This window comes from Camelus ferus, chromosome 5, assembly GCF_009834535.1.
Source record: "Camelus ferus isolate YT-003-E chromosome 5, BCGSAC_Cfer_1.0, whole genome shotgun sequence".
In the NCBI taxonomy this organism is placed as follows: domain Eukaryota; kingdom Metazoa; phylum Chordata; class Mammalia; order Artiodactyla; family Camelidae; genus Camelus; species Camelus ferus.
The window spans coordinates 24,940,800-24,966,383 of NC_045700.1; the positions used below are offsets into that span (position 1 = coordinate 24,940,800).

General features: G+C 37.0%; 1 long non-coding RNA gene across 1 annotated transcript in view; it reads left to right on the top strand.

Annotated features, from left to right (window-relative positions):
* The window catches only part of LOC106730492, a 654,858-nt gene that overhangs the window by 390,565 nt on the left and 238,709 nt on the right, over nucleotides 1-25,584 (top strand). The gene's annotated exons all lie outside the window — the stretch shown is intronic.

A 25,584-nucleotide genomic window follows, 5' to 3' on the forward strand; every position in this document is an offset into this window, starting at 1 on the left:
CCTGAAGCAGGGCATGAAAGAGTTAGGGGAAAGAATAATAGAAACTGGAAAACCTTTGAAAATCCATATAATATTAGGTATTTGGGGAATCAGAAGTTGAAAAAATTCATTTATAGGAAATGCACAGTAAAGCAAAGGTATGCTGTTTTAATAGTAGCCCTACTTTCCGCTCCCGCTGCCTCTATTCAAGTTTGGGTCCTAAGAGTTACTCTGTCTTTGTTTTTTAGAACAGCTTCCTTAAAATACTCTTTGCCTCCACACAAGATCTTGTACACCTTCACAGGACATCCAGGTTAATTTTCTTGAAGCACATCTGATCTTATTATTGCTTTGTTTTAAAAAAATTCCAAAATTTAAAATAATAAAGCTCTAACTTGGTAGCATCACATTATTTAACCCTGACCTACTTTGAAGACATTTTCTAACATTCATCGTGCATTCAGATGTGCCACACGCTGGATTAACTACCTGCTCTTCTCAGGCAAACCCCTGTGTGACCTCACTTCTGCAGATAAACTCATTCTCTTCCTGCAGCCTGTATTTCTCAACTCTTTGCATTTCTACCAGTTAAAATTCTACCTGCTTCAAGGTGTATGTGCTCTGGCATGCAGTCTCCTGGATGGCCCCAGTGGTCTTGCCTCTAGATACTCGTGCCTCTGTGATCCCCTCCCCCTGAGTGTGGGCTGGACCTAGTGACTCATTTCTGATGAACATAGTATGGCAAATGGATGAAATGTTTAGATTACACAGAGACTGTGATTTAGATCTTGCTCATTCTGCACTCTTCTTCATTTACTCTGAGGGAAGCTAGCTACCATCTTGGGAGCCATCCAGTGGAAAGGCCCTGATGGCAAGGATCTGAGGGAGGCCCTCAATCCAACAGCTCAAAAGGAACTGAATCCTGCCAGCTGCCACATGAGTAAGAGGCAGTTCCTTCCACAGTAGAGCCTTCAGATGAAATTGCATCCCAGATGACACTTTGATGACAACTTTGTGAGAGATCTCAAGGCAGGGACATCCAGCTAAGCTGCACCAGGATGTGTGACAGAAACTGTTGAGATGATAAATGTTTAAGCCGTGAAATTTGGGGGTTATTTGTTATATAGTGATAGAAAACTAATACAGATTTTGGTACCAGCAGCTGGGTTTAAATTCCTGTAACTTTCTATAATTCTTCCAAGAACTACTATCTCTCATTTGTATTTTCCTAGAATGCATTGTGTATACTGTTCTTTTGGCACATTTCAAATTCTGCCTTCTTTTGTTTTCACTTCTATATGGCTTATGTCCTGTAAAAAAACAAAGTTCCTTGAGGTCAGGGGCTATGCCATATTAAACTTTGAACCCCTTTCCCCTAGGGTTTTGACAACAAATTTTATGTATTAAGTGATCAATAAATATTGTTAAACCAAATGACATGAAATATTTAGTCATACTTCAATGCCAAGGTTAGCAAACAAGAACAACTGACCAATTCATATCTAAGATTTTACAGTCCTTGAGTTTTGTCAAGAATTAGTGGGTATGAACTCTGATGGTTTATTCAGGGACATCTTCCCAAATATTTTATGGTACTTAACATTATTTCTTATTTTGGAAGGGATTGAATTATAAGAAAAACACAATTTTGATTAATTTCCTACAGATTTCATTAATGTTTTGTCTACCTTAAAATATAAAGAATCAGATTATGTTAAATGACAGCCTCTACTGGACTTTGAGGATTATGAGGATAGTTTTAGATTTTAAAATGATAGCCCCTTGGATAACTTCACAGCATCAATTTCTCTTTAGGAGTTCTGAATTCTTTACTAAATGATTCAGTGTAGACATTGGTTTGCTACCCTATGTAATGACTGAGAACTCACAAATGACATTTGAGATTTGGTGCTGCCATACAGTAGAAACAGTGTTGGTTTTTGGAGCAAGATGGTTCTGGTTTGAATTTTGGCTGGACAGCTTATTTGCTTTTGACCTTGGGAAAGTTACTTAGTCTGAGTGTTCCACACACGTTTGATGGCACAATAGACTATGAGCCATGGGTTTTGAGGAATAACTGAGAATATATACACATATACACTATATACATATATATAATCTCTCTATATAAATACATATATAGAGCCTGTATATTGAGATATATCTTTTTAAATATATATAAAATATTTGAAACTATATACAGAGTATATATATAGATTATATAGAGACAGACTAAAGAATTTACTACAACAGTATGTGACAATTAGAAATTAAGTAAATAGCAGCTGAATACCAGACAATCTAGCCTAGTTTGTTCACAATAGCAAACCATTCCCTTCATTTCCAATTTATATTCTCATAGAGTTCATGCCTCTACTTCCTGTTAAGCTGACCCATAGACTGAGGAATATTTCCCTCATCCCACCTGTGATTTTACACACATACAATTGCTATGTGTGCATTTAATCCTTTCCTTCATTTGGTCATCCATTCAACAAATATAACTGGGACCATATCAGAAATAAAGGACCTGATACTATTGCTTCTTTGAATTCTTGGTGCATTTGATAGTTTGAAGTAATCACTTGCCACGTGCCATCTGCTAACCTATACTGTTAGATATTGCTTAATGTGGAGGAGGAGTTGCTTTAAGCAGTTGCTTTGTAGTTATTCAACTTTGATTCAGTTTCCTACTCTTTCTCTTGCCAGCTGTGTGACCTTGGGTGAATGACTTAATTTGATTAATTATAAGTTTCCTCAACTGTAAAATGGGGGGGGGGGATAGTGGCATCTTATATGGCTGCTATACTGATTAAATACGGCATTCACTCTAACATCCTGGGTACATCATCCAGCATAGAGTGTTCATCAAAATTTAGCTATCATACAAGTGCCATGTGCATATATCTTGTTTCACAAGTTTCATATATTCAAAATAATGTGAATGTGCATTATAAACTACAAAACTCCTTACAAGTGTGGGTGGTCAATTTTAATAGTATCTAGATGAAGACTATTTCTAACACCTCATTAAATTCACAAGTCTAGGAAAAAAGCTGTGTAATCAATGGGTGATCAGTAAAGGTTTGCTGTTGCATTTGATAATCTGTTGATAAGACACTAAGCAGGACTCATTTGGCGCTGAACAAGCTGAGTCTTTAAGGTATGGGTCAGCCAATAAAGTGCTCAATCGCCCTCTTGGCTAGCGAGCACTAGCATCCCATAGTGGTTGCTTTCCTTTGTTTATTCCTTCACGGCCTCTCATATGCCAATAACATCCTACTCTGCCACCAAAGATCTTTTGATTCCCAGCAAAGACTTTGATTCTTTTTCAGAGGACAAACACACACAGGATTCTCTTCATGGTTAAAACACACACTGGATATTACAGCAGGTTGAGGGGGCAAGGCTCAGATGAATGGGAGGGTCATGCTCTGAGCCTGTTCACCTCTCATTAGAGGGACTGTCGAGTATGCTGGGAGGCCAAAGACATCATTCTATAGACCCTGTTGTGTGTTGATTTTAGAGGTGGCAGCCACAGAGATGCACAGCTTAGACCTTCCAGAGAGCTCCCTGCCTGGAGTAGAGTTGACTGGCAGCCCTCATCTGTGCCCCACTCTGTGAGAACTCCTAGGCCACGGTTTCTTGGCTGCTCCCACAAATGGTTGACAGTCTCAGTCTGTCCCCCGAGACTCAGGACTTCTCCCTCTGACCTGGCTGAAAATTTCTCAGAACTTTCCTGTGGTCTGAGGGCCTTACAACCCAATCCCCTTTTCCCCTATCTTTTCACAAGCATCAGACCAGACTTGTGATCTGAAATCTTTCTGTCTACCCCTGTTCCCTTCCCTTTTATCCACAAGAAAAGTTCAATCCCCTTCCCCAAATTTTGCATGTCAGATCCTGCCTTGGCTTTCCAGGAGCACTGACACAGTTGGTAATATGCTACCATATTGGAAATACAGCTCCATTCAGGATGAATGCCATACTGGCCCAATGTGAAGCTTTTCCATCCTGTGTCCTCATGTCCCACAATCTGTGCCCTTCCACTGAACACAATATGCCTGCAGTCTTTATCATGAAAGGACCTGTACATTTATACAGGACTCAGACTTACAATGTGCATCTTTGTAGATGCATATTTATTTAATATGACTACATGTTTGTATACATTAATCTGCCAATTAGCAATAACCTCCTTGAAGGCAGTAGTGTATCCAATTTATATCAATTTGTGCTTTCACCTCTGATGTTAAATATTTTAATACATGACAGGAAATATGTACAAAGTGAATAATTCCGTAATGGATCCAAGGAGGATCTGTGAATATTTGGACCAAGGTTCAAATCCCAGCCATGCTGCTTCCTGTTTATATAACCTCAGTCATGTTACTTTTTGCCTCTTTGAGCCTCAGTTTTCTCATCTGTAAAGTGAGTTTTGTGAGGATGAAATGAGAAAGTGTAAGAACATACAGTTTCTGGTACAGTTAGCCATCTATATATATGGCATCAGGAGTTAATAAATTTCATAGAAAATTAATGCTAACTATTGCTATATACTGCAAGTTTCCCCATAAGAATATTTAACAACAACATGTACTTACCATATACAAATAAATTTACATAACTTTTCAGGATCAAAAACTTTGAAGAAAATTAAGTTAACCTTTATACTGGACTCTGCTTCTTGGTGCTTATTTAATATTTGTTCTTCTGCTAAAATAATATTATGTATTTATATATTAATGTTTTACCTAATTAAGAATTATAAAATCATAATTTAATAATAATATTAATAACATTATTAATCATTAATTTAAAAGAATTAGAGTGGTCTTTTATTATTTCAAAATACAACCAGGATATAAGGAAGCTGTTTTCTCAGCTGAGTTTCTACTATACAGACACACATCTCTACACACTCTTGCTTATCTTACAGTTTTTGTAGGCTTAGAGTATCCCAAGTGAAGAGCTCACAGTACTTTGCCCAAGGCCTATTCTGGTGACTCTCATGATACAGGAAGCAGAGATTTTCCTTAGCTTACCTACCCTCCATATCTTATCTTCTCAAGGCTGGGCTTCTATGACTTCCAAGGTTACAACTGGCTGATAAGAATGAGTTACCCATGTTGATCCCATGAAGGGATAAGACAGGACAGTTCTCAAGGCTTTTCTTCACTTTCAGGGTAAAGTACAGTTTAACAGTGACCTCCAAAAGACAAGGACCTTGTTTTTGTTTTCTAACCAAAATATACTAAATTTCAAGAATGTTAGACTATATAAGAGCACACCACTGGGGAGAATATTTCAGATGTGTGACTTCTCTTATTAACCCCAAATCCTCGCAGAGGCAGCCACATGTACTAATCACATCAGGGTCAGCCTGTAGTTTTCACTCTGATGATATCAGAGCATTTGATGTTGCTTGGAAATACGTCCTAATTCCAACAGAAATGGGAGTTTTTGATAACTGGATCAAAGATTGGATCAAAGATCTGTGACTTCTACAAAATGTCTAGTCCTCTATTCTGCAGTAGTGAAAACATGTTCTTCCTAAGTATAATTTTTTGCTTCATATGGTATATAAGCCTGAATTATCAAAGAATTAACTAAGATGACCATGAGTGATAAGCTGCAGTGAGGAAAATTCTGATTTAGAGGGCATTAAACACACCATGTCAACTTTTTGATAGCTGAGAAAAACACTGAACCCAGAGAAGATGTTTTGGTGTCTTTTCTGCATGACACAGGATGAACCTTCAAACCATAGCAAACAAAAATGATAACCTTCCGTGTTCACACAGTTTTTAAACAATGATGACCAACAGAATTCTTGCTGTTAGCTAACCCAAATGTTTTGTGCTGCAGTTCAGGGATTTTTGTTTGTTTGTTTCCATATTTTTTAAAGTACTTTTTGATTTATAGCAGAAAGAATTTTCACATAGTCTTTCCCCATCTGCTTTTAATTTGCTATTAGAATGCCTCTGTCTTCCACTGATCCACTTCCTCTTTTATGGAGCTGCCTCACCTCGTAACCCTAAATTCAATTCTTGCTTTGTTTTTTGACTAGTACACAGGAATGCTCACATGAATATACTCGATAACTCTTAACCATTATGTCCAAACAGCCATCAAACCCTGATGATATTAGCTTCTAAACTTTCACAAATCTGTTTGTGTTTCTCCATCAGCAGAAGCACAAGCTTAGAACATACTTTTATCACTCTTGTCCAGAACGATGGGGTCTCTGAGCTTCTGTTTTCCTGCACCCCCGCTGATAAGCATTTTTGTGTCTTTGCCTCCAGTTTATTTTATTTAGAATGAACTGCTGTATTAATCAGTAAATTGTAAAATGCATGTCAAAAATTGACAATTTTTGAAGTAGAAAATAAAAAAATTAGAAATACAATTCCAATCCCTTTTCTCCCCACGTGAATTTTCTCGTACTCTCCTTGGGAGAAATGCGTCCCATGCACCCCTTTTTGGAGACTGTTCTCAGATATGGCCGCAGTATTTTAATTTGTGTCCTTGCCTTTTAATTTGTTCCCCTAAGTTCATCTCTACTTCACTGCCAAGGTGATTCACGTGAAATGTGCCCTTGGCCCTGTCACTCCACTGCATAAAGAGGCTCAGGGGTGGCCTCCCCCAGGACGAAGTCGAAGCCCTCGTGGACAACGCTTTGCACACCCCTTTCTCTAGCTGCCTTTCTATCTTAACCGCTCACTCTTCTAAGCTGAAGACTTCCCATTATATCAACACGAAACAGCTTGGACTTCAGCTGCACACTTCTTACTGTTGCATCACTCAGGGCCTTTGCTCATTCTGTTCCTTTCCCCTAGAATAACACTCCTATTTTCCTTGACTCACCATTCAAAGACTCATTCTTCAAAATTCATCCCAAACATCTCTGTTCTGAAGAATCCTTCCCAGGGTTAACTACTAGATATTAAAGGCCTTAAGGAAAGGGCCTATGGGGTTAACTAAGACTGCCTATAAATGTTAGCAACTAGAGGGAGAACCAAAAAAGCCTGCAAAATTAAAACGAATGAATGGTTAATTAAATACTTAAGAACATAACGTGCTGTTATATCAACCAATCAACTGCTACCACAACTCAACTGAATACTATGTAGAATATAAAAATTACATTTATTTGTGATGTGTGGCAGCGTTTTGATAGGTTTGTCCTGACATGGACTGGTACCTCGAAAACTAGTGATGTATCGAGACTACTAATAAAATGAAGCATCCCTGCCTGTTCTGGTCTTAACATATGGTCCAGATAAACTCTTAGCTCACTCAGATGTTACATTAAAATCATCTCACGTCTGTCTCTTTCACTTTTTCTAGGCTATGGCAGTCATCATTTTAGAGTAAAAGGATATCAAGGTTTATTTTGCACATTAGTATTTTATCAAATAAAATGCTGATTATTCAAAATTTTAAATAACAATAAAAATAAATATTTAACATATCTTAAATATAAACATTATAAAGCATTAAGTAAAGCTCAAATCTATAAAACTAAATATACATTTTTACTTCAATATAGCAAATTAAAGTGATAAAGGATTATTTTTAAATGACAAACTATATAAAAGACTCATTAAATAAAATTTTTAAAAAATTTCATCTTTTAAAGATAATCAATCGTGTAGTATAAAGTAGGTCAGTTCTTGATTTGCAAGTGTGTTTTTTAACATTTTTTTTTCCCATGGATGAATTATTCCTAAACCTACATTAGTTGGAGAAATATCAAGGAGATAAATATAAAGCCAAATATATTCCTTTAATTATTCCATCTTTAAATAAAATCATTTTTGTTTGACAACTTTAGGAGAGCATTGTAAACCTTTCTCTGAACCTTCATCCAATCCTTTCCTTAAGAGCCATATGTAGTCTTGTTTCAAAGAGAACATCCCCAGTTTAATCTTTATTTCCTTTGTTTTCATTGCGTGTAGATGGAAAATTCAATGCAGGGTTACTTTATCAATATCAATACTGGCTCATGTTTGAGTTCCATTTGCTCAGAAAGTCTCTGTACTTGAGTAAAAATTATTTCTGCAGTAGCAACTTTTCTTTGTCAACCCTCATTTTCTAACTCCCATAGAATATAATGATATTTTAGAAGAATAATTTTAAGTGAGAGCACCTTTTGTGATTTTTATGCTGTATATAACTTTCTGGGTAGGGAGGATGTTCATTCAGCAAGTGATTTTATCATAAATTGATAAATTTTCATTGGTGTTGGTTTTGAAAACTCTTGTATTTGTCCATATATTTATCTTTATCAAAGAACTTGATATTTTCAAATGGATTTGAATTACTGTCTAGCATCATTTCAGTTTGAATGACTCCCTTTAGTGTTTTCTACAGGGCAAATCTAGTAGTAATGAACTCTCTCAGGTTTTATCTGGCAGTGCCTTAATTTTTCTCTCATTTTTTGAAGGAAAATTTTGCTAGATATGGAATTCTCTGTTGACAGGTTTTTTGGTTTTTTTTTCCTGTAAGTATTTTAAATGCATCATCCCACTGCCTTCTGGCCTGTAAATTTTCTGCTGAGAAATGCGACAGTCTTATTGAGGATCCCTTGTACATAATGAGTCACTTTCTTCTTGCTGCTTTCAGGAATTCTTTCTTTGTTTTCATCTTTTGAAAGTTTGATTAGACTGTGTCTTTATGTGGTCCTTATGAATTTATCTCACTTGAAGTTTATTAAGCTTCTTATATTTGTTATCCATGTCTTTGGTCGAATTTGGGAAAGTTTATATTGGTCATAATGAGTGTATCGTTCTGTTTGATAGGTTCCATAAGTCCTTTAGGCTCTGTTCACTTTTACTAATTCCTTTTTCTCCTAAGATTCAGTGATTTCAAATAACTTGTCGACATGTTCACTGCTTTTTTCTTCTGCTTCTTTGAGTTAATGTTGAACTCCTTTTGTATATCTTTCAATTTGGTTATTACAGGCATACCTGGAAGATGTGGCTTTGGTTTCAAACCACAGAAATAAAGTGAATACTGCAATAAAGCAAGTCACACAGGTTCTCTGGTTTCCCAGTGCTTATAAAATTTATATTCACACTGTAGTCTATTTAATGTGCAATAGCATTATGTCTAAAATATAATGTGCATACTTTAATTAAAAATGCTTCCTTACTAAAAGCTGCTAACTGAGCCTTCAGCAAGTCATACTTGCGGGTGGGTGCAGTGTCTTGCTTTAATGTCAATGACTGCTGATTGATCAAGGTTGTGGTTGCTGAAGGTTGGGGTGTCTGTGGCAACAATGAAGTCTGCAGCATAGATTGACTTTTCCTTTTACAAATGATTTCTCTGTAGCATGCAATGCTGTTTGACAGAATTTTGCCCACAGTAGGACTTCTCTCAAAATTGGAGTCAATACTCTCAAACTCTGTCTCTGATTTATCAGCTAAGTTAAGGTAATACTCCAAATCCTTTGTTGTCATTTCAACAATCTTCATAGCATCTTTGTGAGGAGTAGACTTCATCTCAAGAAACCAATTCTTTCTTCATTCATAAGAAAGAACTCTCCATTCATTCAAGTTTTATCATGAAATTGCAGAAACTCAATCACATCTTCAAGCTCTACTTCTAATTTTGTGAAAATTACCAAAATGTGACAAAAAGATACAAAGGGAGCAAATGCTGCAGGAAAAAAATGGTGCTGAGAGACTTGCTTAATGCAGATTTGCCACAAACCTTCAGTTTGTAAAAAATGTAATCTCTGCTAAGTGCAATAACATGGAGCACAATAAAATAAGACGTGCCTGTATATTTTCAAGATCCAGAATTTTTGTTTGCTCTGCACTTAGCCTCTTGCCCTGAAGTGTCTGCAGGTCTGTAGTCCCCTTATGGTTTTCGCAAGTAATGCCTGTTGATTCCTGAAGCTTTTTCTAGCCTTATCTATGCCACTTCTGTCTTTCTGTGCTCCAGTTTGGGCAGCACATAGACCACTCCCTCAGGAAGCCTGGAGACCAGTTAGAAAGTTGCAAATTTGGTCCACTCTGTTCTCTCCAGGTCACTGAACGGAGCTGGAGACTGGACAGAATGATGCTTCCCCCAAACTGGGTGGAGCAAGGGTGAGTTAAAACACTATGAATTTCCCACTATTTTGTATATGGCTTTTTTCTAATTTTTTTTAATTTTATTTTTTATTGAAGTGTAGTTGATTGACAATGTTAGCTTCAAGTGTACAGCAAAGCAATTTAGTTATACATTACATACATATATATATATATTTTCTTTTCCACTATATGTTATTACAAACAAAATTGAATATAGTTCCCTGTGCTATGCAGTAGGTCCTTATTTGTATATGGCTTTTTCTTGATTGGATGCTTCTTTGGTTGCTGTAGAACTTTGACTGACAGAATGTCAAAGTTATTTTAGTCAAGTTCAAGTTTTTCATTTAGTGTTTCTGTACGGGAATAATAGCCTGGAGCTGCCTGGTCTACCATTTTGCTGATGTCACCAATTTCAGAAGTTTTAAAATACCATAATAGAGATTTCATTTGGAATACCCCTGGTCTGAATTATTTGGCTTCTACTAGTGTGATTGCTTCCTTGGACTCGAGTTTCCTCTTCTGTGGCTGATTTTTTTGCTGTGGCCTCTGCTGTACCTGGTCCAGTGGGGCCTCCATATCCTCCTGCCATGTTTGATTTTTCTAAGAGAAATTTTCAGAATGGTTAACTCTGAGCGGTTCCTCTCCTCTGGCCAAAGGCTATTTTGAGGAATTGTTTTCCTTTCTGCCAAATGGAGAATGAAAAGACAACCGTCTGCCTCAGAAGATTCTTCTCATCAGTGTGCTTTTTTTCCCCCAGGGAGGTAGGGGTCAAATGGAGATAGAATGGGGTGAATGGAGAAGTTGCAGGAACAGAATACAAAAAGGGCCTAAGTGGACTTTAGGTGACGGTTTCATGGATGGGAGTTGAGAAGGGCAGAGAAAGGGGAATGGTGTGCCAAGTCATTGACTTATGTCAAAAATGTTATTTTCTCTATTCCTCCCTCACACTGTTAATGTTACAAAATAACACGGTCTACCAAAAATATTGTATGACAACCTAATTCATCTTTGTACTCCCAGTATCTAACAAGGTATATCAAGCACTTAATTGGTGCTCAATACATACTGAACTGAAATGACAAGTATCTAGTCTTAAAAGTGGTTCTCAATGCAAATCTTTAATACATACTTTTCTCACAAGAAAGTATTTTATTCCCATGTAGTGTTACATGAGCCTGTCCATAAATAATATGACAACTACCTAAGGTTAAAATATATGTGAAAAAATTTTAAAATGCATGTTACTTTTTGTCTCTGTGAAGTATAAAGGAGATTATAGGGATGATGAATACTGTATTTTCTTTGACATACACATTCTAATTTATTTTTTTCTCTCTTAATCAGTCATCAACCTATCAGTCAAGTAGTTGTACTGAGTTGTATTTTCACAGGATTTTGCAATGTCCTATCAGACATATTAAAAATGGCGTAACTCTGGTCCTAAGGAGAGCAATGTATTTTATCTACTCTCATCTCATTAGACAATGCATTTATTTTTTCTAAATGGGACTTTCTAGTCTCTTAAATTTATTTTAGCTTTTGGTGAGTGAGATGTGAAAGGAGATGGAAGAATAACCAAATTTAATTTTCTTTTAAAAAGATAGCTTTGTATATAGAAATGAGCCTTGTGCTTGGCAGCAAAAGATCTAAGTTCTAGTTTTAGCTCTTCTACTCTCCATTGATGTGTCACTGTTCAGGGAAATTTGACTCTCCATTTTCTTATCTATAAAATAAGAATGAACCCAGTTCCCTTATATAACTGAGTTTATAAGGGACCTAAATGAGAGCATGTGTGAGAAGATACTATAAAATGTGAATTCTTGTGATGATCTTTCCCTTGACCTTCCTTTTTGTTCTGCTCTCTCTGTTGGAGGAAACGGACACTTGCCAGATTAGGGGGCAAAAATTGGCATCAGTGAACGCCTAAGTGGTAGCCCGTAGAGAGCATGGGTTGCCAACAAATCTCTGTGCAGTGGGAACAGAAATGTTTGGAAAGCTTGTGTATGTGTTTGTACTATTAGACCATATCCTTCCTCTGCTCACAATCCTTCAAGGGCTTTTCAACCTACTTAGCATAAAATCCAATGTCCTTCCTATGGCCTTCAAGACCCTTTCTCTTGCTTCAGACTGATTTTCTCCTCGCTCCTTTCCATTCCTATATCTTTGCTATTTCACAAACATTCCAAGCCCATTTCCTACTCAGGGGCTGTGTAACACTGTTCCTCTTCCTGTAAGGCTCACAATCCTGAGAGTTGCATGACTCACACTTTCTCTTTAAACAGGTTTCTACTCAAAGGTCATCTCTATCAAAAGGCCTTCCCTGATCATCTATCTAAAATAGTAGCCCCTGTCTCTCAAGTCCCATTACCTGACTTTATTTTTGTTTATTGTATTTAACACTGCCTCTCTGTTTTATACATACACTTTTTATTGTTTGTATTCCCTACTAGAATGTAAACTCCAGGAAGGCAGGGTCTTTGTTATTTTCCCAGACCCTACATTCAGTGCCCAGCTCATTGTCAATGCTGAATGAATAATTATCGAAAGAGTCAATGACTGGCTGAATTAATGAACAAACATGAGTGTCATCCCATGAACTCTACAAAGATTTATAGCCAAGTCTGTATTTTTAGAAATGTTATCTTTTGTTGTAGATTAAACCACCTGATCACAGTTAACAGCACTTAGCTTTTCCCACTTTTTATAATAGTCCACTCTTGCTTTTACCTCAAAAGCCTGGTTGGATTCTTTTAAGCCATTGCTTTGAAGGCGTTTGTGTATTTTTCTAAAGTCGTTTAATGAGTTGGAAATAACCATGCATGAAGCACTTTTAGCATAGCCTTTACAAAGTTAGCTTTTGCAATTTAGAATTCTTGTTAAGATAACTCATTGGAGAAAAATGTATTCATTTATATCAGATTGTTTCCATCACAGATGATCTTTGAAGGTACTTTTCAAGTAAGTTAGAATATGAAGTTATAGCAAAATAACAAGACACAGATCCCTGAAAGACAGAAATCCAAGCTGGGCTCATGCGGAGCTAACTCAACGGACGGTTTTGCTGGCAGCCTCATCACATGGGCAGTTAGAGGCAGCTCTGGGTACAGACAGTGGCTTGGCTGCTGGCACAGCTGCCAAGGTTGAGGAAAACAAACCTAATTGTCATTAGTGAGATTCCAGATTCTGCTGCCCTGAACACTTACGAGAGTAAATGCCCTAGAAGCAGAGGAAAAATGAGAGAAAATAGGAAATTATAGAGACCTTAGCACAGTTGTGCTGGCTCTGACTTGGGTTCCGAAGTAATGCTGAGTTTTGTGTTACTGCACTAATTTTTTAGCTCAGGATATGGCCACGTGTGCTGAGATACGAGGGCGAGGAGCAAAGGAGAGAAGTCTGTAGTTCACTATTAGGTTGAGACTGCATCTTCATAAAATATGTAGTAAAAAGTTGCAACTGTGTTTATTCCTTAGTTAACAGTAAAACTACAGCAATGGCATCTGGAGTTTTTTTGTTTTTGTTTTTTTACAAAGGGAGGAAATCACCTTCAAAAAATTATTTTAGAAGTGTGTAGAATGAAAGGAGAGGTATCAAGCAAATCTATTTCTTTGTAGTCTGGGTTACCGTCTTCTTAAAATTGAGAAGAATGGTTTAATCCCAGGTTTGGCTAGGAAAATATCTACCCTAATTTTCTTTGTTTGATTCCTTCTTTTAAGAAAGACAGACAACTTTGAAAGAAGCATAAACCTGATACGCTAGGAAGTTGCTTGCTGAGCTCTGATATGACAATGGAGAGCGTTGCTGTGAGCCAGTCAGGTGCTGCCTGTGGAGATGTTTTTGTTTGCAGCATTTTCACACATACTTATTCAATAAAGCTTTTGTTTTACTGACATTGGAAAACAGCAGACCGCATTGTGCTGTGATTTTGAAGTGACAGTGTCAGTGGGACTAGGGTAAAAGATTTGAAGTGAATTGAGGCTGAAAACTAAAGCTTTGTTTCTTCTTATTTAGAAAGGAAAGTTAAACTGAAGATTTTTTTTTTAACACTCCTGCTCCAAACCCTGTAAAAACGAAAACAACTAAAACAAGAGAACTGCAGCAAAACCAAACTTGTGTCTTGCACTATTTTTAGTGAATGCCATTCCAAATATATTTCTATATTTCTCAGGGAAATAAGAAAATTGTCACAACATCTTATGTTACAGTTTCTGACAGGCAATACATATTTAATACTCAATAAATAATATAGCTCAATCTAGTTACAACTTGACATTCTGAGAAGTGTAGTGTCTATTGAAAGAGGATAAAGTGACACCTACCAGCAGAAAACAGGGTTTGTAATCAAGGTTCTTGTGATAAATGTGAATCACAAAAAAAAGTCTTCTTCGTGGATTAATTTTATACTTAAAGCTTAGACTTTGAAAGGATCAGTCAACAAGACATGATAGTAAACCTCTTGCAGCACAAACTGGCTCTAATTCTGCCCCTGGTGTTCCGATTGACTTTTGTGTGCCAGGGAACCTTTGCTGGGCTTCAGCTTCGTCATCTAATGGAATGAGGGCAGTAACTGCAGAACTTCTAATATGTCTTTCTTTTCTAAAACGCCGCATCACTTTGTTTCAGAAAGTAAGTAATTCAAACACCATGGTGGGTCTTTTAATAATATGTTAATAGAATTTTGTTCATCATGTTTGTGTGTGCAAGTGGACTATAACCTGAAAGTTATTATTCAGTAAATTTAGAGCTAAAATATTATTGACTTTAGCATTCATGGAAGGGTGGATGTGAATGCAGTTCTTCTAACAATGTCCCCGCAGTTCTGGGCTTTTTCTTCTGTCACAGTAATTATGTCCTTGTCCTCCATTATATTTTGATGATTCCTTCCATTCATGATATGTTAAGTTTCTCCTGTTAAAAAGCAAAATTCAACTGAGTAAATTTAAAGACCAAATTGGCCTTATTCAATGATTCATGAATCACACAGCATCCCATCTAGCAAATAGAAAGGAGCTTCAAAGTGCTACAGAAAGAGAATGGTTTTTAAAGGCAAAAAATGAGAAGGACAAGACAAAGGGTTATTTCAGGCACAGTCACCTTCCTGAGGGGGATGAAGGGGGCTATATGGTAGATTACCTCACTAATGCTGACCAGGAAATTCCACTGACTGGTTAAGATTACTTTCCTGGGGAAGGCTGAAATTGCAGTTAGGGGAGGCATTAAGTCTTGGTTTGGTGATGTGGGCTTAGCACAAATGATTCCATTTGGAGCCTGCTATCTCTTTTATTAATATTCCCATCTTAAAAAAAAAATTGACTCAAGGTAATCATCATCTACTGTCACTCTTTCCCTTCACATCCAAGAGTAGTATTTTATATTGCTTTACTATTTACCTTCTTTATTTTTCTAATTACCAATCGATTACCAAAAAACAATGTTTTTTTAAAACAAAAAACTTCTCAGTGGCATTTGTCCTTGTCAATTACACCTTACCTTGTACTCAGTTCCCAGTCATTCTCAATGTTCTTTGCAGGCTTCCCAACTTGCAGTAAACATAAGATTTGGGTGTTTTCTGGCAGTTGGGTTGACCTCTTCTTCTCTTAACATTTTTCCTCAGGCTCCTAATTCATATATTTGAGTTCCATAACCATTAGCTAGCTTCTATAGTAGTAGTACCTGTAATCAAGTCATTGATCCTAAACTCTACCTGCCTTTTAGTCAGCTCTGCTTGGACACATCACTGGCACTGGTCTCAACATATTCAAATAGAACCAGTGGTTTCTCTTCCCTAACACCCCGAGTCAGATATCTGTAACCTTCAGGTTCTTTTCTCCATGTTCCCCTTCTAACCTAGTCACTAGGTCCTAATCTACTCTAACTCTTAACATCTGTCCCCGCCCCCTTCTAAACTCATTGATTTCCCTTTGGTTTAGACTTTCATCACTTCACACTGGAGCTAGTATGCTGGTGTTTTATTACCTTTCTTTGTTCAATTTTCTTCCCCCTTCCATTCACCTACCACAATGCAGCCATAGAAATTATTTAAAATTGTAGATATGATCATGTATTTTATCATATTTTATCTATTTAAAACCTTTCAATGTTTGCAGTTGCCCTATGGACAAGTCCAAATACCAGGACATGAAAGACCCTTTCTTTTCTGTGCCTACTTCTGCAAATTCATCTGTTGGACATTCCCCACCTATCCTTAGAGGCTACCCTACAGGCATACATACTACTTATAATTGTCCAAACATGGCATGCTATTTTCTACCTCTATTCCTACACTGTTTATTTTACCTGGAATGCTCTTTACCCATGATCAACCTGGTAAACTCCTATTTATACTACAAGACCCAATTAGGTGAACCTTTTTGTGATACTCCCCATAAGCACAGTTGAGTGTTATCTCCTTGAGTTTCCTGTGCCTGTTCCCACATACCTCTCACCTTGTCCAGACCTCATTTATCTTCTCTCAGTAACCATGTTTTATTTATACCCAACACTGTTCCTGATAAATAGTAATTACTTGATATATATATAGGGCTAAGCAATGCACCTGATAAACATCCTAGAAAATAGTAGAGAAGTATGAATAATAATGCAACAATGTTTGCTGAGGATTTTGTGATCTTTTCTTATGTCCCTTTCCTCCCCATGAAAACAATTTGTGTATAAAAGAATAAAACAGAGAATAGTTGGTATTAAAATCTTGAGGGATAACATGGGGAAAGATCAAGAGGAGGAAGCTGGAGTATTTTGGGCACTTCTGAAGGGGAGATGGAGACCATCTGGAGAGGAGGATGCTGAGGGAATGAGTGCCAGGACAGAGATAAAAGTGAATGGAAAGGAAATGGTGGCTGAACAACATCAAAGGGCAACTCTACTGCAGAACTGAATAAGGAACTGTGCACTCACCCTGGCAGAGATGTAAGTGGGTGGCACTGGATGATCTGTCTTAATGGTTATGACAAGGACTAAGAAATGGGGACACAATTTGGTTTATGACCGCTTCCTTCAGTGTGGCTGAGCTTATGTGCTTAGGACAAAATAATACAAAACAACAGGTTATGTTCTGATGGTTTTAATTTCTCTTTATGTGCAAATGTATCAAAATATGTGCTTTCTACTTTAAATAACACTAACCTAAACTACTAATTTAGAGTAACCCTTATTAACATATTTAACTCTTTTTCCTTTTTAAGAAAATTCATCCAACTATGATAAGTATTAAATAGTATTAAATAAGTATTATTTAAGATGATCTCTCTCCTTTCTGAAAGCAATCATTTCCATGTTCTGCAATGCAGAGCTCAGGTGGACCTGTGTGTGGACAGGAAATCCATGTGACTAAAACAAGATAGTGTATTTGTTTGACTTAGCAGAAAAATCACAAATGCAAACATCCTCTTCAACCATTTGTTTAGAATTAATTGCTAATGATAGATAGAAAGCTTTGAGAGCAACAGGAAGTATAAATAATATAGGAAGAAAAAAGAGAAAAGAATAGTGTTAATAATAACAGTTGCAGATGGTTAGCGTTTTCCCTGGAAAGTATTGTTTTAAATTTCTGTTAAATCTTACCAGATTTTGCGGGATTGTTTGATCTTAAGTAGAACATGTTGCCACTACTTCAGTGATAGTAAATGCTGCTGAAACATTTGCAAAATAAAGATCAATACACTGGAAATGCATGAACTTATATGTTTAGGTGATAAATCCCTGTCATAAAGAAGTTACTTTTTGTGTGGTTACATTTCCAGAAAATAATGTTGGATCCTTCAAAGTATTCATACAATATCCATGATCTGAATAGCAATATTTCTTGGGTAGAATACAAATTACCAAAAAATCCTTTCAAAATGCATATATGGATATATATTTTCTCTTACATACTTAACAATTAATTTGTTTCTTGTTTTTTAAACAATGAAAACAAAACCAAATAATATAATTCAGTAATGAATATTGGTGGTAATCTAGATACTGAGAGACTTTAATCATGTAGTTGTCAGGGCATAGTTGAGTGTGTTCCATAGATGTTTGGCTGACAGTTCATTTTCTCACGTCATGGTGAAATGGTGGTAGGTTTATTGTGGTACAGTCAGACGTGTTTGGCTTTTTATATCACGAATTTTAGAAAAAGATGGGATAACTGTCCGTCTACAACTTGGGGAGCTGTTAATCAATGAGAATAAGGTACCAAAAACCAATGAGTGTTGATGTGTGAGTAGTTAAAAATAGCAAAAACGGAAACACAAAAACACAAACTAAGCAGCAACAAACAACAGCCAGTAATGTTTTGGCTGTTTTAATATAGTATTTTCTATTGATAGGAGTAGAGAATGGGTATTTTAAGTCACCTTCCCTGAGTAATGTTTTGACTATTTTAGTATATTTTCTATTGATAGGAGTACAGGGTGGGTATTTTAAGTCATCTTTCACTTTAAGACCAATTCTATTTTGGTTTATTTGCAAATCCAAATAAAAATAATAGGTTAGTACTGTGTATAGTTTTGGACACTAATTTATTAAAGAGTCTGAGGAAGGATCTCAAACAACTTTGAATGCTATTTTTAGAGTAAGAAATTCTACAGAATTTCTCTGGAAGTTGTTCCTCTTGAATTTACAGTCACAAATTTATATTCCCTTTGTGATCTAAGTGGAAATGATCCATCTTCTGTTCAAATTACTGGTCAATATGTCAGTCAGATCAAATGCCACTTCTAAAATGCTAAAAAGTGCTTCTGAGGAACAGGGGATTTCTTTAACAAGACATAAAGTGCTTTTTAATCCATTTCTTACTTGTTAAAAGCATTATGATTCTTACAGATTGTTCTATCATGATGTGGTTTTAATCCTTTATGAGAAGGGAAAACACACTGTGGAATTCTGAAGTAAGTTTAGAACTGAGTCTGGGTAGTCTCGTTAATAGCAGCCCTCCCCCAAAGCTGGGGTAATCACATTGTTCTTCTGGAAATACTGTGATCAATGAAATGGGGAAGATTTTTAAGAAAGAATATAAAAATATTTGCGGAATTCTTTTTTTTTTTTAAGTTTTTCAGATTTGCTTTTGACTTCTAAAGAATTTGATTTCTCATGTTCTGAATCAAGTCCACCAACTCCGAAATACCAGTCCAACGAGTAGCCATGGGAACCCCATGAAGAAGCAAAGACAATGTTGCCTTACAGGAGGGAATGTTTTATTTTTCATGTGAAAGTTAATTACCTCTGGGGGTAAGAGCTAAATTAACAGTTTTTCCATATATCCCATCGTTTATCAGTCTTTTTTCCCACTTGAGTCCCATTTGAGACCACATCTTTGATTAAACTGAATTTAATTCCACTCATAGCTAGATGTTAGAGGTACTACAATGAATAGAATCCAGCAGTAATGGGAAGGAATAGAGACTGGGGTCAGAGGTACTGCCAAGTTCATAACCATCTTCCCGCTACATAGGGAATGAATGGGAGAAGGGCGAGTAGATTAGATAGTATAATATTGTAGTCGTCTACGCATGGCATGATGGTGGCTTGGATTAAGGTGGCAGAACTGGTGATAAAATTGGAAGTGAAAAATAGTTCACATGTAATGTCGTAAGGCATTGTGTTGAGTTGGATCTGTGAGAGGAAGAGAGGGTGGATCATGAGTGGTTCTCTGTGTTACTCAGTAGATGAGAGAGAATGCCGAAAGTGGGCCAAGCTGAGGGCGGAGAAAATGGGTATAAGAACATCAGTTTAGTTGGGGTGCTGGGGATTTATCGATCTTTTTTACCTTTATAGTCAAGACTCCATTCACATCGTCATTCTCATTAAAAGGCAAATAAATGAATTACTGAGGATATGACCCAAATTTATATTATCTGTGACACCATGATGGAAAAAAACAAGCAAAATTCTACACTTTTCAACATGCCATCACTCCTGTTTTAAACCACAGATATATTTCATCATGGAGTTTTTCTCAACTAGTATTTAATAGTTGCTTTCATGGTTCTGTCAACAAAGTAACGAAACTGAATTTTCTTTGCTTCCTGTCTTTAAAAAAAAAATCTTATTTACTATCATTTGACTAATGATACTGGAACGTACTTCTTACAATTGCCAATAGTCTAACACATCATGATAAGCACTTAATTTCGAGTATTTTGGGTGCAAGAAGTTCCAAGCGTGCGTAGAAAAACTCATATTTTTTAGAATCTCCTTCCCTCTGCCAGGGAATGTGGGTTTTGCTTCAGGAACTTTAGAAGAGCCTTCTCTGCTTTAGGTGCAGCCCAAGAGCTCATTTAAGGATCAGGAGACTTGAGACCGTCCTCCCATATCCTGCAGCCACCCCCCAACCCATGAATCCTCTTTTAAACAGAAAAATGAATTTAAGAACTACACCGAATATATTTGACCAAGTTTGGAAAAGAATGCTAATTCTCTGGTTCTGTCTATGCTGGCAAAATGACTGAGAATCTGCGGTAAATGTTTGAATACTGCATTAAGTAAACCTGATCTGAAGGTCCAGGTTGTCATTTCCTACTGAATTACACACAGGTTCCTTGGCGTAGTGTTTCAAGTGTGCTCGCCACCGAGCGACTTCTTCGTCTATACTTGTCTGGTCCTCTCTCTGTAAGCTTGTGCTCCAGACAAACTAGATTGCTAGTCATTCCCTACTTGTCTTCATACTGTTCTCTGGACCTGAAATCTTTTGCTCTCTTACCAGATCACTTCCCTTCTTGCTTTACATTTCCTGCCCATGTCTTGTTCACAACTCTCAAAATTTTGATTTTTTTTTTTTCTTTTAAGGCCCATCTCAAATGCTAGCTCCACTACTGCAGTGCTCTTCAGTTTCTTCTTAAAGTATTTGTAATAATTGGCAGGCTTATCTTCTGCTTTAACCTTGTAAAGCGCCTCCTCATCCTCGTCTTGCTTATTGTGGTTATTCATGGAAGCAATAAATATTTTTTGAATTAAGTTGAATCATCCCCACTGACAGCCCCTTTTTACGTTAGTTAAGAATTGGGAAATTATTCAAATAGCGGATAGACAAAGGTACTGTACGAGGCTCTCTCCATTATATTGCCTCATTAGGCCGCATCCACCAAACATGGGTTGAACACCTACTAATTTCAGTGTTCTGTGTTACTCTGTCCTGGAAACAGGACCAAATATAATTGCATAATCATGTGTCAGGAAAAATAAATAATTATGTGCATCTCACATGTTCAAAATAAATTTCTAAAATAAAATAATTAGACTAACTTGATATCAATTAAATCTTGTCCAAATAAAGACTGGATATTTAGCTTGTTTCGATCTTGTGTAAATGCTGATAAAGAGAGTTAATCCTTCCACTTGAGAAAAATAATTAACACGTATCTAACCCAGGCACTCATTTATTCAATAACTTTCTCAACAAAATTTATAAGTGAAGGCACATTTTTATTCTCAGTCCCTTGGCCGTTTTTCAAAGATGCTCCCAAGGATTTGGTTCTAAAGACCCTGATTGTAGGTAAGTTTCCCCAGATTGGTTATAAACAGGACAGAAGTACAGCTGAAATCTGGAGGCAGCAAACAATTTGGAAAATATGTGAAGTAATGTTATCCTTGCAGCCTTTTCCGGCCTATTTGCAGGACCCATGGTCTGCAGATAAGCATTAGGTACTCGTCCAAAACAAACCACAGGGTTTTGAAGCCACTGTCCATCCTTGGTGTAACTTTCTCACAAATAATTAACTTAATAAAAATATATAATCTTTTCATCATTAAGAAGGTTGGGGGTGGGGGAACCACCTAGGTATGTGTGATCTGACAGTTCACTGTTTTACTGTAAAATTTCCAGCCAGCGTTGCATTTATGAAATGACCACTTGATAAGATGTAAGCCATAGAATGCAAGAAATGCATTGTGGGTAAGGAGTTTATTTTTTGTTATTCTTTTGAAATATTCAGCTGGTATTAAAAACAGACCTTTTGAGCTGGAACAACAGTGGTACAGGTAGACTTCTTACTTTTGGGAAAGATCTGGTCTTTAGCTTATGGGAACCAAGCCGAAGCAGATGTGAAAAGTTCAACTAAAGGAAGAACAGATTAAACGCACTTCTGTGGCTGAAAAACCAAAACAGATGTTATTATTAAACCACAAAAACCTGGGTGCATTTAAGTAACACTAGGTGTCTGAATATTAAATTTGTGTTTAAAAAATTAAGGCATTTAAAGCTACACAGACTGTTGTGTGCCAAGAAACTCTTAATCTTCACATCAAGGAGTTTGCATATTAAAAAAAAATTTAGGAACATTGAGTCTCTGTCATTGTGCTTGTCATCTAAAGCATCTGACAATGAAAAACAAAGCCTTTTGGTGATTTTAAAATTATTTTTTCCAAAGCATTTTGAAAACATTTATTTACATAATTTTTGAATGTCTACACAGAGCAACTCTGAAATGTCTAGATTACTGATGTTACAATGTAAATCACAGAGAGATCAAGCCACAGAGCAGAATTAAGGTGATGCCAATATATCAATTCACAGGCAATTGGTCAACTAACTGGAATACTTCCCCCACACACATGACTGCCTCCATCATGGGATATAAAATGGCATGAGAAAACAAATACAAATCAGAATTGTCCTACAATGGCATGAACACACCTTGATACTTCATTTTGGCTTTCTTAATAACTTCATGTTCTTACATGCCACCTCATACACTTCTACCCACTTAGCCACTCAGGCTAAGATGCCAAGTCAAAAGGTTGCAAAGGTGTTGTCCTGTGAAAAGTCTTACACTAGCAACAAGCCAGCAGAGAGAGAGGGTGGTAGAGGAGAGGTGGCAGCGATTGGTTGCGTTGTTAGCAGCCTTTGATCATTAATCTAGGTATGTCTTACACACCAGGCCAGAGGGGATGTATTTAGCTAAAATGGACATTAAGGGTGCAGTCTTTCACCTCTCTTTGGAAAAATGAGTGTTATGTGATGTGGGATGATTGTGGAGAGAGCTGGGAGGACGCCAAGCTTCTATATCATGTAATCTTCAAGTGCTGGAAGTGGAGGAGTCTCTATTAATTATCCATTCCCATTGGAAGAATTCTCTTTTCCACTCTGGGTCTCAAGTTGGGAGAAGAAATGAGGTGATTTCTAAATTGCCTAGGGGCATTTTTTCAAACTACACATGCTTTTTCTCTATTCTCTACATGAACATTTCAAAAGGTCTTTGAGATGATTCCAACTTCCACCTCTCATTCCCTCATCACATACCAATGAGCCCCACACCCCACTTCCCGTACCTTGGGAACCATAGTTTAACATTCTATGTGGGAATGACCACTGCCTTAGTTTAACATCCTACGAGATTCATGATATGGCCAGACTGTTACATCCTCCACATGCTTCGTGAAAGAACTTGTATCATCATATTGATTGCATGTTGGGCTCACAATGTTCAGATCTATTGGGTTAAATAAAATACATTATCACAATTTCCCTATGAGTTTTCAATTTTTAAATGTGGCTACTAGAAAATTTAAAGTGACTTATGTGGTTTGCATTTGTGGCTTGTGTTATATTTCTATTAGACAGCTCTGTTGCATCTGGTAATGAAAAAGAGGGAGAGGAGAGAAGTGACTGCTTAGGGAAAATAATGTAATGCATTTCTTTACTTTCAGCCATACTCTGCCCTTAGTAGCAACAATTTTGACTATATGTGAATTCCATTTAAAAAAAGATTATGCAGTTAGCAAACAAGAAAGTAAGTAATGGGGAAAGATCCCAGAGCTAGCATCTCTTGGGTGGCTGGGCCAATAATAATGGAGCGATGAGCTGGCATTTCAGCAGGGGGCATGTGAGAGGATGTTCCTGCCTGACCTGAGGACCATGTGTAAGGAGTAGTCAGCCCTGAATGGTGCAAGTGACAATATCCAGGAAGGTGCATTCCGAGTAAGACCTGAATGTGGATAATCCAATATATGGAGTTCTTCTGAAAACTGTTGAAAGAGAGCACATGAATAGAGAAATGAGACTACATGGGAGGGATGTAACTTTCTAAGAATTAGAAATCAATTTTTAATCCATTCTTTATTTCCATAAATATCCATTGAGGTCTATTCAAGCCATTTTTAAGACAGTGGGGAGGGAACCAAAGAAACAAAATTTCCATCTCCCGTGATGTTTGCATTTAAAGGGGAATAGGAAGATGATAAACAAGAAGACACATGGTAAGTGCATCAGGCTTTTCTATGAAGATAAAGTAGAGCAAGAGGATAAAGAGGGAGGTGTGTTGATTTAGAAAAGATATCTAAAGAATATCGTTTTGAGGAGGTGACATTTGAGCAGAGATCTGGCTGAAATGAGAGAGCAAATCACATGGGTAACTGTGGTAAGACTGGTCCTGCCCAGAGTAGCAGACATTCAAAGGCTCTGAGGCAGGGGCTGTGTGGCATGTATTTTAGGAATAACTAGGGACCAGCGAGGCTAGAGAGGAGTGTGAGGTGAGGCTACAAAAGAGAAAGGGGACCAATTTTGCTGGACCTCAAAGGATAAGGTAAGGTTTCAGGATTTGATTCTACGTGAGCTGGCCAGCTTTTGTAGTTTTGAGCACGGTACTGATATCATAGGGTTTACGTTTTAAACACTCCCACCAACAGTAAGCAGAACACAGATTCTAGTGAAGCAAGAGGGGAGAGAGCCCGTTAAGGAGGCTGTTCGCACAGGCTTGGTAAAAGCTGGTAATAGTTTATACTGGACGGCAAGGAGAGGTAGTTAGCAACGGTTGAATTTTGAACATATTTTGAAGTTGAACCAAAGGGTTTTCCTGGTGCATTGTATTTGGGGGATAAAGTAGGAAAAGAATCAAGGTTAATTCCAAGGTTTGAGCTTATGTAACTATAAAAATGAGACCACCACTTATGAAGAAATTTGGAAGACAGTAATAAGCAAAGAATACATGTTGCAATCTGTAAGATATCCACTAGAAGGAAAGCTAGAAAATGTACTACTAGCAAACTAACAAACAGAAAATAGAGTAAAAAGATCTGAATCGTCAAAAAGAAACATCAAGAAAGACGTATAGCACAGGTGGACCAGATAGAAAGCAAATAACATGAGGGCAGACGTGAACCCAAATGCCAGTAATTTATATCGATCAGATTCCCCACTGAAAACTAAGATGACAGTATGGTTAACTATAAATTGAGAAGAAACTCCTGGAGGAGGAACAGGTAGGAAAGGGTGAAAATTAGAATTCGTTTTGGGAATGATAGGTAGAGATGATTAGTTGACACTTGAATATTGAAGTCTGGATGGAGTTCAAGAGTTTGGGGCTGATAATGTCCATTTGAATCACTAGAGTTTTCCAACAGTTAAGAGTCTGCCTCTCAAATTCATGTTCTGGTAGTGACTAGTTGACCAGCTAAATATATACATAGAAGACATGTTTTAAAGGAGATTCAAATACCTTACTGATACTTGTATTAATAAACTTGTAAGGTTTCTTTTCCTTGTACTATCAAGGTATTCCATGTACTATGAAGAAAGTATTTCAGTGAG